The sequence below is a fragment of the Arachis ipaensis genome, chromosome B7 (genome assembly GCF_059453495.1).
Source record: "Arachis ipaensis isolate K30076 ecotype BB chromosome B7, ASM5945349v1, whole genome shotgun sequence".
NCBI classification, from domain to species: Eukaryota; Viridiplantae; Streptophyta; class Magnoliopsida; order Fabales; family Fabaceae; genus Arachis; species Arachis ipaensis.
The window spans coordinates 102,056,918-102,077,298 of NC_142442.1; the positions used below are offsets into that span (position 1 = coordinate 102,056,918).

General features: G+C 38.8%; 1 non-coding gene across 1 annotated transcript; it reads right to left on the reverse strand.

The window, feature by feature from the left end:
• Window positions 1-2,626: 2,626 nt before the first annotated feature.
• Window positions 2,627-2,733, reverse strand: LOC148553548 (small nucleolar RNA R71). Its single transcript, XR_015892508.1, has one exon. It is a non-coding gene; the product is annotated as a small nucleolar RNA R71 (small nucleolar RNA).
• Window positions 2,734-20,381: the final 17,648 nt, after the last annotated feature.

Below are 20,381 nucleotides of genomic sequence, written 5' to 3' on the forward strand. Positions count from 1 at the left end.
ATTGCCTCCAACGTTGGAAGAGAAGTGGAGCAAGACTCTGCATGAATAAGTAATGCTCACGTTGGAGGGAGCGTTGGACATCCAACGTTACCCCCAACGTGGAAATAAAAGAATTCAATCCTAGAGCTAAATGAATTTTGAGTGACGCGTACGCGTCTACGATGTGTACGCATGAAAAAGCAAAATCTCTGTATCCGCACGCAAGTGTAAGTCACGCGCACGCGTGGAATGGCAAAATTGACCATCCATGCGTACGCGTGGGTCACCCGTACGCATCATTACACAAACATTGGAGTCTAACGTTACCTCAAACTCTAGCCTCCAACATCTGCGATAAAGAACCCAGGATTTGGATTTGAAAAACTTGAATCGACGCGTACGCGTCAGTGACACCTATGCGTGGATGGGAAAAAAGGGCAATTCAAGCGTAAGCATGGTGCACGCGTACGTGTGAATCAGCGAAATCGCAGACTTCACGCTTAAGCGTGAAGCACGCGTACGCGTGGATAGCGAAACATTGGCCTTCCAACGTTGAGTCAAATGCCATTGACAGCAAAGTATCTGGTTTTTCTGGTTTTCCTCTAAATGGCGTTTGAGTCACGTTGGCCACCAAACAATAACTCCAACGTGAAGCATCAGAGTTCACAATTCAAACAGATCGCTTCTCAACAGCAAGGAAAACCAATTGGAGTCATTTTCAACCCAATTTCATCAAGGCCAAAAACCCAATTCAGAGATTGAAGATTAATGGAAGATAGTGTATAAATAGTTTAGAATTTAAGTTAGAGGGACCTTTTTTTCCGATTTCGATTTGTCTTTTACTTGCTACAGCACATTTTACTTTCTGTGGATTTTTATTTTGCAATGTATCTCTTACTTCCAATTTCCATTTTGAGAGCTATGAACAACTAAACCCTTTTCATTGGGTTAGGGAACTATGTGTAATTCAATGGATCAACAGTAATTTTCATTCATCTTCTTCTTTCTTTTCTCTTGATTTTGCTAGAAAGCTTTTGTTCTTCATCAAATTAGATAGTTATCTTAGGAAAGAAGCTATTCATAATTGGATCTCTTCGGATCCTTGGAAGAGGAATGAGGAGATCATGCTAGAAATGCTTTCTCACATTGGATTAGATTGGGGTTTGGATGGATATAGTGACATGTAATCCTACCAAAACTTTGATCTATGAATTTGTGTGGTATAATCAGTGACCAAACTTCATCTCTTCCCATGAGCACTTAAATCAAGGAATTGGGCAATTGTTCATGCTTAGAGAGATTGGTGAGCCAAGGAATTGGGATCCAATCAATTAAGATTACCAAGGAGATCAATGAATGCATTAATTGCGGAAGAAATGAAAATAAATTCGATCCGGAGAATTATACATCTCCTAAACCCAATGATTCCCCCATCTCTGATCTACCCATTCTATTACATCTTGCTTCTTTAATTTCATGTTAAATCCCCATTCCCTTTTAATTTCTTACAATTTAAGTTCCTGTTCTTTAGTTCTAGCAATTTAATTCTCTGTCATTTAATTTCTTACAATTTAAGTTTCCCGCCAATTTTACTTTCTGCAAGTCTCAATTCACTTTTGAGTTCGCTCAACTAGCATAATTCTCCAACTAACATTGCTCAATCTACCAATCCCTGTGGGATTCGACCTCACTCTGCAGTGAGTTTTTACTTGACGACAATCCAGTGCACTTGCCGGAAGAAAATTTGTTAAGAGGAAAATTCCCGCGTATCAAGTTTATGGCACCGTTGCCGGGGATTGGTTTTGTATTGACAATTACTAAATTGAAGGATAACTAGATTGAGAACTTTACTTTTTCTTTTGATTAATTGCAATTTAATTTCAGTTGTTCATTTTATTCTCTGCAAATTTTCTGTTAGTTATTTCTCTTCAATTTTACCTTACTTCTTTACTTTCCAGCAAGCTAACTTACTAACTATTTGATAAATTGCTCTAACCAAGCTAACTATTCTCTATTTTAGTAAACTCTACACTTGCTGTTTCTTGTACTTGTTCATTGTATGACAGGTAGGAGAAATGAAACCTCAACCTCATTTGATAATGAACCAGAAAGAACCTTCCTGAGATTAAGGAGGGAAGCAAGAGGAAAAAGAGTTGTTAGTGCAGCAGAAGAAGAGGAATACTTTGATATAACCATGGAGGATGATATGGAAAATCATCATGAAGAAGAGGTGAACAATCATGCCAGAAGAGGTGGAGCTAACCCTGCTGGACAAGAGAGGAGAGTTCTGTGATCATACATCAATCCAAATCCAGGAAATTGTGGTAGCAGCATTCAAAGGCCAACTATTCATGCTAATAATTTCAAATTGAAGCCTCAGCTCATAGCTCTTGTCCATAACAACTGTTCTTTTGGAGGAAGTGCACAAGAGGATCCTAATGAGCATCTCACTAAATTCCAAACGATATGTGACACGGTTAAATCTAATGGTGTTCATCCTGACACCTATAGATTGCTACTGTTTCCATTTTCTTTGAGGGAAAAGGCATCAAAATGGCTAGAGTCATTTCCGAAGGAAAGCTTGTTCACCTGGGAAGATGTAATGATCAAATTCTTGACAAGATTCTACCCTCCACAAAGAGTAAATAGGCTAAGAACTAAAGTGTAGACATTCAGACAGCAGGATGGTGAAACTCTTTATGAAGCCTGGGAGAGATTCAAAGACTTGACAAAGAAATGCCCCCTAATATGTTTAATGAGTGGGTGCAAATCCACATCTTTTATGAAGGGCTGAATTGTGAATCAAGGAAGGCTGTAGACCACTCATCTGGATGATCCCTAAACAAGAAAAAGACCATCGAAGAAGCCATTGATGTTATAGAGACAGTGGCTGACAATGAGTACTTTTATGCATCAGATAGGAGCAACAACAGGGGAATCTTAGAATTAAACCATATGGATGCAATCCTGGCCCAGAATAAGATGATCACTAAGCAACTAGCTGAAATGACCAAGCAAATAGAGAAGAATTAGGCTGCAGCTATCCACACTTAACCATCATCCAAAGAAGAGTTGGATATAGAAGTAGGAGTTAACTGGAAGGAAGCTAATTACCTTGGAAACTCATCTAGGCCAGCTAATGATCCTTACTCTAAAACCTATAATTCTGGTTGGAGGAACCACCCAAACTTTGGGTGGAAAACCAACAAAATCAAGGCCAAGATCACAGACCCCATAACCCAAACCAATATAACAACTCCTCTCACCAAAACACCAACCAAAAACCATACCAGACCACACAAAACACTTACTCACAGTCACCGTACCAAAGCCACAACAACCACTCTCAACACCCAAATTCTAACCAACCATCACCACATGATGAGAACAGAATGGCCAAAATGGAAGCTATGCCTGCAAATCTGTGCAAGGAGTTTAAAGACATGAAAAAATTCAGGGAAGAAGTGAGAGGGAGTATAAAAAGCCGAGGAGAGGTTCTTAAGAATCTCGAGTCACAAGTGGGATACCTATCTCAACAAATCCCCAAATCCACTAATAGCTTCCCAAGTGACACTGAGAAGAATCCAAGAGGAGGAACACAAAATGTGAGATGGGAAGAGTGTAAGGCAGTTACTCTTGCAAATGAAGAAATCCTGGAAGAAGATACCAACAAGCCAACAGAGCACACCCAAGAAAGTTCCCAGAGCAACTTGAAAAAAAAAAGGAACAAGGAACTGGATCTGAACAAAGAAAAGAAGAAACAAGGGAGGAATGTCCAAAACCTTATGTACCAAATCCACCATTTCCTCAGAGACTCATGGGAGGTGAGAAAGAAAGGTCATACTCAAGATTCCTAGACATGTTTGCATCTCTCAGTGTCAACATTCCTTTCCTCGAAATCCTCAAACAGATACCTACTTATATTAAGTGGATGAAGGAGCTACTAGCCAGGAAGAGCAACCGGAAGGGTGGCCAAATAGTGGTGATGAACAAGGAATGCAGTGCTCTCATTCAGAAGGATTTACTCCTGAAGAAAAAATATTTAGGGAGCTTTCATATTCCCTGTGCTATAGGAGAAACAAAGATTGACAAAGGGTTTTGTGACTTGGGTGCTAGCATAAATGTAATGCCTCTATCTCTTATGAAGAAGTTACAAATCAATGAGCTGAGATCCATGGATGTAATCATACAATTGGCTGATAAAACTCAGAAGCAGGCTGAAGGAATAGTGGAAAATGTGTTGGTGAAAGTGGGAAACTACTTCCTCCCCACAGACTTTGTTGTTCTGGACATGGAGGAAAGTTACCTCCATCCTATTATTCTGGGGAGACCATTTCTAGCTACTGGTCGAGCTCTCATTGATATAGAATAAGGAGAGTTGATACTGAGAATACATGATGAGCAGCTCACCTTTCAGGCCTTCAAGCCCGTGCATGAATCTGAGCAAGAGAGCAAGAAATTAAAGGAAGAATACAGTGAGAGCTCTCTGAAGGAAAACATCAATGAACCACCAGGCAAGCATCTAGAGCTTCCCTTGATGGATAAACAAGAAGCCCAAGAGAAGAAGCAACCAACGGAGTTCAAGGAAGAGCCAAAGCCACAAGAATCAAGAAGAGCAGCTAATGAGGAACCCCCTGACACAATAATCACTAGAGCACTACTGGAAGAAGAGAAAAGATTTGTAAAGAAACTACCAAGGGGATGGAGAAATAAGAAGATTTCTACAGAAGGTTTTTCCCCTGGAGACAAGGTGATATCAATCCACCATCTACAAAACCCACCCCATCTTCCAACCATTCCATCTCAGTTACCTCAAGTGTTCACAATCAGAAAGGTCCTTTCCCTAGAGCATTTGGAAATTGTCAAGGAATCAAATGGAGACAGTTTCAAAATGAGAGGAGAGGATACTATAATCCGCCCTAACAGTAAACCAACCGTCAAGCTAATGACGTTAAAAGAGCGCTTGTTGGGAGGCAACCCAGCCAAAGGTAATTCTCTTTTCATAGCTTGTCAATAAAAGAGTAGATTATGTGTATTGCAAGGAGCTAAGTTTGGTGTTGCACACCAAAAAAATATAAAGGTGAATGTGTAATTTTAAGTTTGGTGTTCCACCATGGATTTCATTAAGAACACATTGCACCCTAGTATAACTAGTTATCAGCTCCAAAAAATCAGAGAAATTACTCAAAAGCTATTTATTTTCTAGTCTCTAGTCTTTTATCTAGTTAATAGTAGTTCTCTGGTTCATAGTTACCTTCCTAAATAAAAGTACTTGATGTTTTCTGTATAGACTCAATTTGCTGCATAAGGCAAGAAACTAAGTTTGGTGTTCACACACCAATCTAAGTTCAAAAGCTTACAAATATACATGCATGCTAACAATCTCTCAAGTGCTTGGGGAACAAGCAACCTCCAATGACTTGCATGAATTCAATCAATCTCTTGGAAGGAATACACACCATTAGAGGAAGCAACTAGAAGGCACCACCAAGAGGTTGTATTGTTACTTAATTCCATCCGCTTTGAAATGCTCTAAATTGGAAATCTGAATGTGCCCATGTTAATAGACAATTTTTCGTTTAAGTCATTTTGCATTCTGTGATGTTTAATTTTGCAATAAGTATGCTAGCCTAGGTGTGTGTGTTTTCACTTTCACTAGTTTAAATAATTGTCTTGTCCCCTGAGTCTTTTCAATTTCAATAACAGAAATGTTTGAACAAGAAGTGGAATATTTCCTTTTAGCAGGAAGTGAAATAACAAGTAAGTGGTGGTATGTATGTTTGATTGTGTGGCAGCTCACTTATAATGAATAAAAGGATAGACTGTTCCCCTTTTAGTATAAACTAGCATGCTGTCTATGAATCTTAGTAAATAAAAGTCCTTGGATGAAAGAAAAACAAATAGAAAGAAAAAGAAAAGCCAAAAGTGGCACAAAAAACAGAAGAAAGCAAAAGAATAAGGCTAGACACCAATAGCTTGGACCTTAGGACATATGCCTGTGGTGTCTTTGTACTAGGATCTACTTGGATGATTAGGTTCTCTGGAGTGCTTTAACACTTGGTAACTTGGGTTAACTAAACCGGGATTATCAACCGAAAGTCCATTATCAAGAGCAACCTAGTTACAAGGCATTTAGTGACCCAAAGAGGTGTTGGGCATCAATGTCTTAAGAAGAATTGTGAGCCAAGTGTCTGTAGTGAATATGTGTTGAGTACAAATAAGCAAAGAAATTTCTACAACACATGACACTGAGCTAAAGTATACAGAAAAAGAAAATAAAGAAAAGCAAGTACCAAGGATGAATGAATAATAAGAGGTCATAGCAGTGTGTTAATGGATGCTTAAAGGAGACAGTCTATGCCTAAAGATTAATAAGAAATTAGCTACTGCATTGTCTGCATAAAACCCCACGAGCTACTAATAACGCTTTGCTGATATGAACATCCCCTTCTGTTTCATTCTTTCTTCTTAATAATTCAGCACTTGCTTAGGGACAAGCAAGATTTAAGTTTGGTGTTGTGATGCTAGGGCATCTTAGGCTAGTTTCACTATCCTTTTTCCTTATTTTTAATAGGTTTTATGCACTTTCTTGAGCTATAAGTAAGCAAATTGGGTAGAAATTCATGCATACTTAGATTCATCCAATTGTGATTATTTTGATGCAATTTCATGAGAATTCTGTTATAATTACTTGTGTGCTAACAATGATGAGAATTCTCATGACTTTAGCAAGGCTTTGATACATGTATTGGTTGATGATAGGTTAAAGAAAGCATGAGGAAGGATGAAGAAGAAGCAACGTTGGTGGCCATGTTGGACCACTAACATTGCCTCCAATGTTGGAAGAGAAGCAGAGCAAGACTCTGTATGAATAAGTGATACTCACGTTGGAGGGAGCGTTGGACATCCAACGTTACCCCCAACGTGGTAATAAAAGAATTCAATCCTGGAGCTAAATGAATTTTGAGTGACGCGTACGCGTCTACGACGCGTACGCGTGAAAAAGCAAAATCTCTGTATCCGCGTGCAAGCATGAGTCACGCGCACATGTGGAATGGAAAAATTAACCATCCATGCGTACGCGTGGGTCACGCGTACGCATCATTACACGAACGTTGGAGTCCAATGTTACCTCAAACGCTAGCCTCCAATGTCCGCGATAAAGAACCCAGGATTTGGATTTGAAAAACTTGAATCGATGGTGCACGAAATTGTGTAAGGGTCAATCAAGTAATACCTTACGTGAGTAAGGGTCGATCCCACGGAGATTGTTGGTTTGAAGCAATCTATGGTTATCTTGTAAATCTTAGTCAGGAAATCAATTATAATTATCAGTATGAATTGCGGAGAATAAAAGAGCATGGATTAAATACTTGTTCTGCAGTAATGGAGAATATGTTGGAGTTTTGGAGATGCTTTGTCTTCTGAATCTCTGCTTTCTCCCTGTCTTCTTCTTCACACACGCAAGGTTCCTCCTATGGCAAGCTGTGTGTTGGTGGGTCATCGTTGTCAATGGCTACCATCCGTTCTCTCAGTGAAAAAGGTCCAGGTGCGCTGTCACTGCACGTCAAATCATCTGTCGGTTCCCACTCATGCTGGAATAGGATCCATTGATCCTTTTGCGTCTGTCATTACACCCAGCCCTTGTGAGTTTGAAGCTCGTCACAGTCATTCAATCCCCGAATCTTACTCGGAATACCACAGACAAGGTTTAGACTTTCCGGATTCTTAAGAATGCTACCAATGGATTCTAGGTTATACCACGAAGATTCTGATTAAGGAATCCAAGGGATATTCATTAAATCGAACATAGAATGAATGTGGTTGTCAGGCACGCGTTCATAGGTTGAGGATGATAATGAGTGTCACGGATCATCACATCCATCATATTGAAGTGCGAATAAATATCTTAGATAGAAATACGCGTGTTTGAATAGAAAATAGAAATAGTTGCATTAATTCATCGAAACACAGCAGAGCTCCTCACCTCCAACAATGGAGTTCATAGACTCATGCCATCAAAGAGTACAAAATTCAGATCTAAAATGTCATGAGGTGCGAAAATAGACCTCTAAAAGTTGTTTAAATACTAAACTAGTAACCTAGGTTTACAGAAAATGAATAAACTATGATAGATGGTGCAAAAATCCACTTCTGGAGCCCACTTGGTGTGTGCTGGGGCTGAGACTTAAGCTTCTCACGTGTCTAGGCTGTTTCTGGAGTTGAACGCCAGGTTGTAACCTGTTTCTGGCGTTCAACTCCCATTTGTAACCTGTTTCTGGCGTTTGACGCCAGATTGCAACATGGAACTAGCGTTGAACGCCAGTTTACGTCATACATCCTTGAGCAAAGTATGGCCTATTATATATTTCTGGAAAGCCCTGGATGTCTACTTTCCAACGCAATTGAGAGCGCGCCATTTGGAGTTCTATAGCTCCAGAAAATTCACTTTGAGTGCAGGGAGGTCAGAATCCAATAGCATCAGCAGTCCTTTTACAGCCTGAATCAGATTTTTGCTCAGCTCCCTCAATTTCAGCCAGAAAATACCTGAAATTATAGAAAATCACACAAACTCATAGTAAAGTCCAGAATTGTGATTTTTATTTAAAAACTAATAGAAATATAATAAAAACTAACTAAATTATACTGAAAATATACTAAAAACAATGCCAAAAAGCGTATAAATTATCCGCTCATCAATCGACGCTTACACGTCAGTGATGCATACGCGTGGATGGGAAAAAGGGCAATTCACGCGTGAGCGTGGTGCATGCGTATGCGTGAATCAGAAAAATCGCAAACTTCACGCTTAAGCGTGAAGCACGCGTACGCGTGGATAGCGGAACGTTGGCCCTCCAACGTTGAGTCAAACACCAATGACAGCAGAGTATCTGGTTTTTCTGGTTTTGCTCTGAATGGCATTTGAGTCAACGTTGGCCAACAAATGTTGACTCCAATATGAAGCATCAGAGTTCACAGTTCAAACAAATCTCTTCTCAACAGCAAGGAAAACCAATTGGAGCCATTTTCAACTAAATTCCATCAAGGCCAAAAGCCCAATTCAGAGATTGAAGATCAATGGAAGAGAGTGTATAAATAGTTTAGAATTTAAGTTAGAGGGACTTTTTTTTCGAATTTCGATTTTTCTTTTACTTACTACTGCATATTTTACTTTCTGTGGATTTTTATTTTGCAATGTATCTCTTATTTCCATTTTCCATTTTGAGAGCTATGAACAACTAAACCCCTTTCATTGGGTTAGGGAGCTCTGTGTAATTCAATGGATCAATAGTAATTTTCATTCATCTTCTTCTTTCTTTTCTCTTGATTTTGCTAGAAAGCTTTCGTTCTTCATCAAATTGGATAGTTATCTTAGGAAAGAAGCTATTCATAATTGGATCTCCTCGGAACCTTGGAAGAGGAATGAGGAGATCATGCAAGAAATGCTTTTTCACATTAGATTAGATTAGGGTTTGGATGGATATAGTGATGTGTAATCCAATCAAAACTTTGATCTATGAATTTGTGTGGTATAATCAGTGACGAAACTTCATCTCTTCCCATGAGCACTTAAATCAAGGAATTGGACAATTGTTCATGCTTAGAGAGATTGGTGAGCCAAGGAATTAGGATCTAATCAATTAAGATTGCCAAGGAGATCAATGAATGCATTGATTGCGAAAGAGATGAAAATGAATTTGATCCGGAGAATTATACATCTCCTAAACCCAATGATTCCCCCATCTCTGATCTACCCATTCTATTACATCTTGCTTCTTTAGTTTCATGTTAAATCCCCATTCCCTTTTAATTTCTTGCATTTTAAGTTCCTATTCTTTAATTCTTGCAATTTAATTCTCTGTCATTTAATTTCTTGCAATTTAAGTTTCCTACCAATTTTACTTTCTGCAAGTCTCAATTCACATCCGATTTCCCTCAACTAGCATAAATCTCCAATTAACATTGCTCAATCTACCAATCCCTGTGGGATTCAACCTCACTCTACAGTGAGTTTTTACTTGAAGACAATCCGGTGCACTTGTTGGAAGGAAATTTGTTGAGAGGCAAATTCCCGTGCATCAGAAATCCATATGAATCCAATACAAATCACAATCAGCTCATATGAATTAAGAAAGAACAAGCACAAGTAACAAGTAGCAGGAATTCACAAGATAATACAAGAATACAATAAACATCAACATTCAACCAAACAAATCAGTAAACCAGCCATTCCAGACATCATCAACAACAAAAATTCAACCAAAATCCACTAAAAATATCGAAATAAGCTACCTAACAACCTATAATCCACTAAACATGCATTTTTAACTAATCTTATTTAACAAGAACTAATCTAACTAATCAAACTAACTAACAGAAAATTTAGCTAACAGAACTAAGAAAATGAAAATAGGAAACAAAAAAATTGGAACCTAGAAGTGGAAGTAGAACAGGGGATGGCAGGGGGGAGGAATGTGGAAGCAGAAGCAGACACAGCTGGCCCGGAGGTGGGTTTTGCCGCAGCTGTGGCGGTGGCTCAGCGGCGAGGGAACGGAAGCAGGGAGGAAAGGAAGAGAGAAGTGGGGAAGAAAAAAAGAAGAAAGAAAGGGGGCAGGGGGTCGGCAGCATAGTTGCCTCACCGGCGATGACTGGTATGGCGGCGGAGGCTGGTATGGTGGTGAGGGTGTTCAACAATGGTGGAGTGGAGAGGAAGAGACGTTAAGGGGGAAGAGAGAATGGTTCCGCAAATGGGTTTTAGCACTTGCATACGGGGTTAACAAATTTGAATCCACGTGTGTTCGTGGTGTCACGCATAAGCGTGACCTGAAAAAATGGCAATCGACGCGTACGTGTCTAGTACGCGCACGTGTGACAGAGTAAAATAGAGGGTGACGTGTATGCGGAAGCCACGCGTACGCGTGCATTGAAATTGTGCTAAACGCACAGTTTCCACACATTTATTGCATAACTCATTGTCCAGGCTGTGTGATGGCACAATGCCCGCACGATCCTGGCACATCACAATTCTCTTCAGAATGGGGGGTCACACGTACGCAGAAGCCACGCGTACGCGTGAGGGTTTTTTTTCTCAAAGAGAAACAGGATTCTTCACCTACTATTTACATTTCTAAAACCAACCAAATTTCAAATATCAACAAAATCCTTAAAACACAAATCTAACCAACCAAATTATTCAAACACTCAATTATGCAATTCAAACAAAAAAATGCAATTCAAAATAAGTTTTTCAACTATTCTAACCTACTACTTAAAGCACAAATCTAACCAAGCAATCTACTTCTAAGGGTAATATATACAAGAGTGATATAAAGAAAGAAAGTACCTAACAACAGAACCTCAATTCATTCATCATCTATATACACAAGAGAATAGAAAGAGTTTACCATGGTGGCGTGTCTCCCACCTAGCACTTTTATTTAAGGTCTTTAAGTTGGGCAATTGGAAAACTCCTTGTCATGGTGGTTTGTGCTCATACTCATATTTGAACTTCCAACAACGCTTAGATTTCCAAAATACCCCAAGATTACTAATTGGTTGCACCAAGCTTTCATGGAGTTCTTCACAAGCTATGAGCTCCAAAAATTGGTCTTCATCTTGTAATCCAGGATCACATATCTTATTTTCGCACCCATCTTCTAGTTGATTCTTATGGTTCCACTCGGGTGACAAGAAATTCAAATTCTCATTTAGGCATCAAACTCTCCTCCTAAACCCATCCAATTTAGCACTACTCCAACCTTTGAATTTAAGCCATGAAGCTTCAACATTAATGAGCCTTGATTTACAACACCAACCACTAACCATTCTTCTCTTACGCTTCACTCAACAAAGAGCCCTAAGTTGACCATCCGTTTCAAGTAACCCAAATTCGAGTGGGACAATAAAGCTAAGGGATATAAGCTTTACACACTCAAATGAAGGAATAGATGGCGACCTAGGTAGAGAAGTCTCCAATGATCTTGATAAAACAAATTCCACTTCCGTCCATCCTCTTCGAAGGACTTCCACCTCTTGACAAGATTCTCCAATTACGATCTTTTCCTCACCAAATTTGTCTAACTCTTCCCCATTACACAAGTCATAAACTGGAGGTTGAGAAAAGTCTACCTCAATATCACTCTCAAATTAAATGGGAGAAGATTCCTCAAACTCAAGAAAATCATTCACGGAAGCAAATTCATCACTAAGAGGGTTTGATGCAGGATCATCATCACCAAGGGAACTCGCCTCTTGCTCCACTTCTTCGAATTCTTCGTTTGGAATATGTTTTGTAGGTTGTGAACTAGCCTCCTCAACATCAATTTCAAACTTCTCGGAAGGAGGCTCTATAACTTTCGATTCCCATGGGGATTCAACATCTTCATAGTCTTCAACCACTTCTTCCTCTTCAACAATTTCGGCTTCCTCCAATTGTTCCAATATAAAATCCCACTTTTTATTCTCCACCAGAGTTTCTAATCTCTCTTTCATGCTGCAATCTTCATTTGATTCCCCACATTTATCAACGGGAGTACTTTGAGTGCATAGGCGTTGGGAGGCTAAGTTGCTTATTTCAATAACCAATAACAATAACCAATAACAAGCAGACATTTGCAAGTCCCCGGCAACGGTGCCAAAAACATGATAGAGGGAAATCGTCAGTTCAGAATTTTCACAAAATAATTCCGTTAAAGTATAGATCCAAACTGATGTGCGGAAAACGATCCGACACAAAACTCACCGGCAAGTGCACCGGGTCGCATCAAGTAATAATAACTCACGGGAGTGAGGTCGATCCCACAGGGATTGAAGGATTGAACAATTTTAGTTTAGTGGTTGATTTAGTCAAGCGAATCAAGATTTGGTTGAGAGATTTGTGATTTGCAGAATTTAAATTGCATGGAAAATAAAGGGAATGGGTAATTCGCATGAAATTAAAGAGAACTGAAATTTAAAGTGCTGAATCTTAAAGAGCAAGAAATTAAATAGCAGAAACTTAGAACACAAGAAATGTAAATTGTAGAATCTTAGAGTGCAAGAAATGTAAATGGCTTGAATTGTAAAGGGAATTGGGAATTGGATTTGCAGAAATTAATCAAGGAAAAGTTAAATTCAACACACAGAAGAGTAGAAGATGCCTTGGATTGAATCGGATCTAAAACAGAAATTTAAAAGAGCTTGAAAAGCAGTAAACAGAGAACTCGAAAATGGGAATCCAGATCTCAGGGCTCAAGAGACTAGATAACCAAGTCTAGATCTCAAAGCCTTCCTAGATCCAACAAGAGCAATTGCAAAGGAAATGAAGAAATGTAAATTGCAGAGAAAGCAGAAGAAGAAGCAATTAACAGAAACTGAAATTCAATGATGCGGAAAATTAAACAAGATCCCAAGGTGAGATTGAAACAGAATTTCTTCAATTCTCCACCCAAGATCCGAAGCAAGAAAAGTAAAGAGTATTCAAGCAAGAACAAGGAAGAAGAGATCAATTCTCCTCCCCAAATTCTCTTGAATTAAAACAACAATGCCAAAATGTAAAGGTGAGCTCTCTACAAAACTACCAAATCAAAACCGAAAAGAAAAGCCCCCTTAAAAACTTAAATCCTATGCTATTTATACACTTTCTTCAAATGGTCTTCAAGCCTTCAATTGGGCCTTTGCTCTTGATGGAATTGGGTTGATAGAGGCCTTGGTTGATTGCTCTTGGAGTTTGGAGAAGAACCGAAGTGAACCGGGTTTGGAATCATGAAAGCTTGAGTAAAAGTTTGAGTAAAAGTTTGAGGCAAACTTTTACTCAAACTTTTCATATCAGTCACCCCATCTTTGCTGCTACCAACGTTTGAGCCAAAGTTTGGGGTCAAACTTTTGCTCAAACGTTGGCTCCCCCTTGCACACTCATGGCGCCAACGTTTTCCAAAAAGTTTGAGGCAAACGTTGGCGCAAGCTTTTGCTCTCCAGGGTGTGTTGTTCATGGCGCCAACGTTTGCCAAAAAGTTTGAGGCAAACGTTGGCGCAAACTTTTGCTCTCCAGGGTGTTGATTTGTGATGCCAAAAGTTTGCCAAAAAGTTTGAGGCAAACTTTTGCTCAAGCTTTTTGCCCAAAAGTTTGCCAAAAAGTTTGAGGCAAACTTTTGCTCAAGCTTTTTGCCCAAAAGTTTGCACAAAAGTTTGAGGCAAACTTTTGGTCAAGCTTTTTGCTCCCTGGTTCGTTTTCACTTATTCCAAAAGTTTGAGCTAAAGTTTGAGGCAAACTTTTGCTCAAACTTTTTGTCCTCTCTTCCTCCTAGCCATTCCTTCTTGCTTCAACCTTTCTCCAAGCTTTCTTCACCTATCATTAATAAACCAAACACATCAAAGCTATGCTCAAAATCATGAGATATTCATTCTTTCATAATATGTGACAATTATAGCATAAAACCTCATGAAATTGCATTAATTCATCTATGGTTGATTAAATCAAAGGAAGCATGAAAATCTACCCAATTGGCTTGCTTATGGCTCAAGAAAGTGCATAAATCAATTGAAAATAAAAGAAAAAGGCTAGTGAAACTAGGCTAAGATGACTTGTCATCACAACACCAAACTTAAAGCTTGCTTGTCCCCAAGCAAGAAAAGATTTATTGAGAAGAAAGAATGAAATGGAAGAGGATGTTCATGCTAGTAGAGTGTTATTGGTAGTTCATGGGGTTTTATGTGGATATGTAAACACTCACTTCTTATTGACTCTTAAGCCTAGAAAGTCTCCTTCAAGCTTCAAGTAACATACTGCTATGACCTCTCATTATTCCTTTATCCTTGGCTATTATTTTGTTCATTTATTTGAGTGTCATGTGTAGCAAGTTCATTTTCTTTTCTTTATACTTGACACAGTATTCACTATAGACAGTTGGCTCACATTCCTTCTTAAAACATTAATGCCCAGCACCTCTTTGGGCTACTAAATGCCTTGTAGTTAGGTTGCTTTTGATAGTGGACTTTCAGCTGATGATCCCGGGTTAGTTAACCCAAGTCACCGAGTGTTGATGCACTCCAAAGAACTTAGTAGTCCAAGCAGATCCTAATACTAAGACACCACAGGCATATATTCTAAGGTTCAAGCTATTGGTGTCCAGCTTTGTTTCTTTTTGTTTTCTTTTGTTCTGCCACTCTTTGGCCATTTCTTTTTCTCCCCTTTTTTCTTTCTTTTTGTTTTTCTTTCTAACCAAGGATTTTTATTTGATTGAGATTCATAGACAGTAGGTCACTTTATACTTAGAAGGAAACACCCTAGTTCTTTTATTCACTAAAAGTGAGCTATTATACAATCACACACACATACCACCACTTACTTTTATTATACTTCTATCTAACAGAGAACTATCTCACTTCACATTCAAACATTTCTTTTATTGAATTGAAAATGCAGGGGACAAAGCATGCTTTTTTTTGTTCAGTGAAAGTAAACACACAAGCACACACATAGACTAGCTTACTTATTTTAAGAGAAACAAACATAATGCAAAGACTATTAATTATAATAACTACTTAAAGATGCAAAGACAACTTAAAACAAATACAATGCATGCTTTTTCTTTGTAGTGATGAACAAGGAGCAAGTCCACCTTTCATTTGTCATGCTTTTTCTTTCTTTTTTCATACACTTGGTTGCTGGTGTTCCCTATGTCCATGTCTGTTGTCTGTTGATCCCGCCAGAAACCAGCTCTATTCATCACTTCCTCTACTCTATCTTCAAGCTTCATAGCATTGCTTACTTCTATCTCACTTCTCCTTTTGAAGAATTCATCGAAAGTTGGAAATGCTGGATCCATGTTGTGCAGATGCTCTCCAATATAGTTCAGCTTGATTTGACTATTTATGTTGTAGTCGGCTTGGACTTCATATCTTGCATCTTGGAGTGTTGTGAACTCTTTGAGAGCCCTCAAATTTTCAGCTTGCATTTGTTCCAACTTTCCAAATGATTCATGAGATTGAAAAGCATGCTCTTCTTGCATCACAAGGAATTTTGACTCAAATTCACTTTGTTTGTTCATCATTCTTAGCTCCCGTTCTTCTTGCTCTTGTTGGTTTTTCATGTATAGTGAATGGTATTCCTCTTGCCTTTCTTGAATTCTCATGTACTGTTGTGATAATCTTCCAATTGCTTCCTGCATTTGAGTCATGTCCAGATTGTTATGTAGGGGAATGTGCTGCTGTTCCTCCTCCTCTTGTGGCTCTTCTTCCTCTTGTAATTCTTCTTCCTCCATTGGTTCTTCTCTTTGCCTTCCTCCGTGTGGTCTTCGGCCTTGATGTGCTTCAGGAGCCATCATCATTCTTTCAATGGTTATAGGCATACCCTGGCTCAACCACGTTGGGTTCTCCTCCTCCATTGGTACTTTAGCTTTTGCACACAACCTCCAAATGGTACTTGGGTAGTACAACCAAGACCCAGCCGAGTTCTTCTCTGCAAGTTTTTGAATGTCTTTTGCAAGGATTTCATGAACCTTTACCTCTCCTCCCATAATGATGCAATGCAACATAACGGCTCTCTTCCTGTTGACTTCTGAGGTGTTTACTGTGCCCAGGATTGATCTTTTCAAAATCTCATACCATCCCTTTGCTTCCGGGGTAAGGTTACCTCTCTTAAGATACTTGTATTTGTTCTTGGCATCTTCTTCCCATTCTGAGTTCTCCATACAAATATTTCTAGAAATTCTATCATAATCTGGATCTCCATTTATCCTTTGGTGGTATCCCGGTTCACTATAACGGACTGATTTTAATCCCAAGACCTTCTTGATGGCATCTGAGCTAAAGTCTACTTCCACTCCCCGCACATAGCTCTTGTATGTTGGGGCCTCACTCATGCAAGCCTTGAGACATTGGCATAGAACTCTCTTATTATGTTAGCATTGATCCGGGTGATTGGTGATATGAGTTCTTCCCACCTCCTTTTTCTAATCTTGTCCTTCATTTCTTGGCATCCATCATCCGGTAGCAAGAGTGGAACTTCTGGATATATCTTCTTCTCATTCATCCATTCAATTTGTAATTGATGATGCCAAGATTTGAATCTCCACCATGGGATCTTTCCCTTTTCTTCGTTTGGTTCTTGAGGAAGAGGCCATGATCACTTGGTCGTTTGATCTCTCTGGGGTTAAAGGGGGTGTGAAGAATGTTGGAGATTTTGATGTGTGTTTGGAGCAAGAAGAAGTTTGAGGCTGAGGTTATTATGATAAGAAGTGATGAAGGAAATGGAGTTTAAATGGTTGGAGTGCAAGGATTCGGTCATATGCAGGGCTTGAAGGTGGTGTGTTATTTAAATGAACGATGAAGGGCTAGGATGCAATTAGATACTATGTGAATCAAAGGTGTACATGTAAGGATGAATGAAGACAAAGCTTGCTTCTTCAATTGTCTTTGCCGTGATCATCTCAAGGAGTGGCAGATTCTCCTTTTGAGGCATGTGATGAGATTTTGTCCTCATGCTATGCTTTCCTTTGTCTTGTCTTTTTCATTGAGTGTTCTTTAGACCACCTAGTCATCACAACAAGACAACACATATTAGCATAATCAAACCGTGGCAAGAATGCTTCCTTCTTTAACACTATATGAATCATCATTCCTTATAGCCATTTGAACCGTGACTTTTCTTGGAGGACACCAAACTTAATGTTTGGTCATATAGTTACAAAATGTGTCTCTTCCTCCAACTAGTGAAATCCCAATGTCACTCTTGATTAAATGTTTATAAGAAATGTTTTCATCTTAATTTTCCTTTTTCTCTTTTTTTTTTATGAAGGATCAATTGTGTCCCTGAATCAGTGAATCAAGGTTTTTTTTTTTTTTTTTTGCTTAAGAGGTAGCTGTGAGATGCTAGTAGTTAACCACAATTGATGCCTTCATCACAAAATATGATTTCTTTTTAATTGAAAAGTTTCAGTAAGAGATAATGTATGATCATTGATGCATGATTTTTAATTTTCATGAGAAGAGAAACACCAAACTTAGTGTTTGGTCATATGCTAGGCATATAGTATGAAAATGTTTGTAACACTTGTTTGGTGTGCTTGAAGGCACACCAAACTTTAGAAGTCTTAGCATATGTAAAAAAAAATTTTGCATGCATTCATTAAGTACGTCCATGAAAAGAAAAGATTCATGCTCAGGTGATCATAGCTTATTGAATTTAAAATGACAATAATCTTAAATCATGGGTTGCCTCTCATGGAGCGCTCTTTTATTGTCACTAGCTTGACATTGGAGCTTTCTTTTATGGTGGTTGAGAATTGTAGTGCCTCAACTTGTCTCCCCTGACTGTGATCCTCCTCTTTGTTCTCTGGTGTTCAATTTCAGCATGTTCCAACGAGATTATATTGCTGACAGCGTAATAGTCATCAGTCTGTTGGCTTGCTCCCAGTTGTTGATATATCAATTGCACTTTGTCACCTTTGGAAAGCCCCTCTGTTGGAATCTTCCTGTTCTTCCAACCCCTTTTTGTTTTGTTTATGCGTTTCATCCCATTTTTTGTTGATCTTTCTTTTATGGCTGTAGACTTACCTTGGGGATTTCTCTCTTCAGTGGCTAATACTCCAATATCCTCTTGGACTTTTTCATCCTTCTGCACAATCTTCTGCCTTGGGATATTGTTGTGAATCACCTTGTCAATTTCCATAGAGTCCCTCCTCTTATTACTAAACTGGGCTTCTAGTAATACCTTCAGAGTGACACTCTTATCATGCATCCTGAGAGTTAGTTCTCCTTGCTCTATGTCTATGATAGCTCTAGCAGTGGCCAAGAATGGCCTTCCCAGTATAATAGAGTCACCATCATCCCCATCTGAATCTAGAACCACAAAATCTGCAGGGTATATGAAATTGTCCACCTTGACCAGAAGGTTTTCAATCATACCCCTGGGGTATACCGTTGACTTATCTACTAGCTCTAGAGATATCTGTACCGGTTTAACTTCCTCTATATGCAACTTTTTCACCAAGGAGGATGGTATTAAGTTGATACTTGCTCCTAGATCGCACATTGCTTTAGTGATGGTTAATTCCCCAATGGTGCAAGGCAGCAAGAAGCTCCCTGGGTCTTCAAGCTTCAGAGGAAGTCCTTTTTGAATCAAGGCCCTGCATTCCTCAGTAAGCAGTATGGTTTCTTTCTCATCCCAACTTCTTTTCTTATTGATAAGCTCCTTCAAAAACTTGGCATACAGAGGCATTTGCTCAAGTGCTTCAGCCAAGGGAATATTGATCTCCAGCTTCTTGAGAGTCTCAAGGAACTTATGAAAATGTTGGTCCTTAGCCTCTTTGTTGAACTTCTGGGGATATGGCAGTGGAGGTGTGATGCTCTTTCCTACTTGCTGCTGTCCCTGAATCACTTCTTTTGAACTGTGTGACTGGTTATCCTTCTCTTTGAGTTTCTCAGTGCTCTTGTTTAGCATCACAACTTGATTCTTGGGGATATCTTCCTTTGTTTGCCACGCTTATATCTCTTGCCACGCTTTTTAAGCGTGGCCATAGGCGTTAACCTATAGCTACGCTTTAAAAGCGTACCAAAAAGTTCACATATCGCCACGCTTTTGAACCATGCCCAAAAGGTTGGTTTGGGTACACTTCAAAAGCGTGCCGATAGTGAAAGATAAGGCTACGCTTTTAAACGTACCTAGAAATGAACCTATTGCCACGCTTTTAAAGCGTGGCTATATCCTTATTAAATTAAAATAAATTATATTTGCTTTTATATGAACTCTAATACACTCCAAAAATAATTAAAAAACATTGACAAAAATATGTGAATGTCATTTAAAAAAAAATCAATAAAAATTAGTATTACATTTATAAAATTCAAAGCAAATCAGCCATGTCATCTCTATACATGCAACGACATTGTACATGAAATTTACAAACATAAACAAAAATGAATTTCTAAGAAGAGAATTAAGAAATGTCATTGAATCACCCCAACCTTGTACTAGGCCTTCCTCGGATAAAGCAGCCACATAGAAAGCTCCATAATACACTTCACGAATAAATGCCAAGCGCCAGCAACATGCACTAGCTCACTCCCTTTAGGGCGTTAAAGGCCTAATATGGAGTTTAACGCCAGCAAGCTTGGTTCGAATGTAAAGGCCCACTCTTGGAGTATCTCTATTGGATTTAGCATTTAGTATTAGTTATATTTTATTTTTTTTTTGTAATTTTTATTTTTAAACAATATCTTTTAGTCATAGGATTTATTATTTTATTTTATTTCTAAGTCAAATTAGGTTAGTATAAAAGGGAAAAGATCTCTTATATCTTAGATCTTCTCTCTTCCGTACGTTACACTTTTTAGAGCCCTAGTTTCTCGGTAAGTCATGAGCAACTAAACCTCTTGGTTAAGCTTAGGAACTCTGTTTATTTCTATAGATTAAGACTATTTCT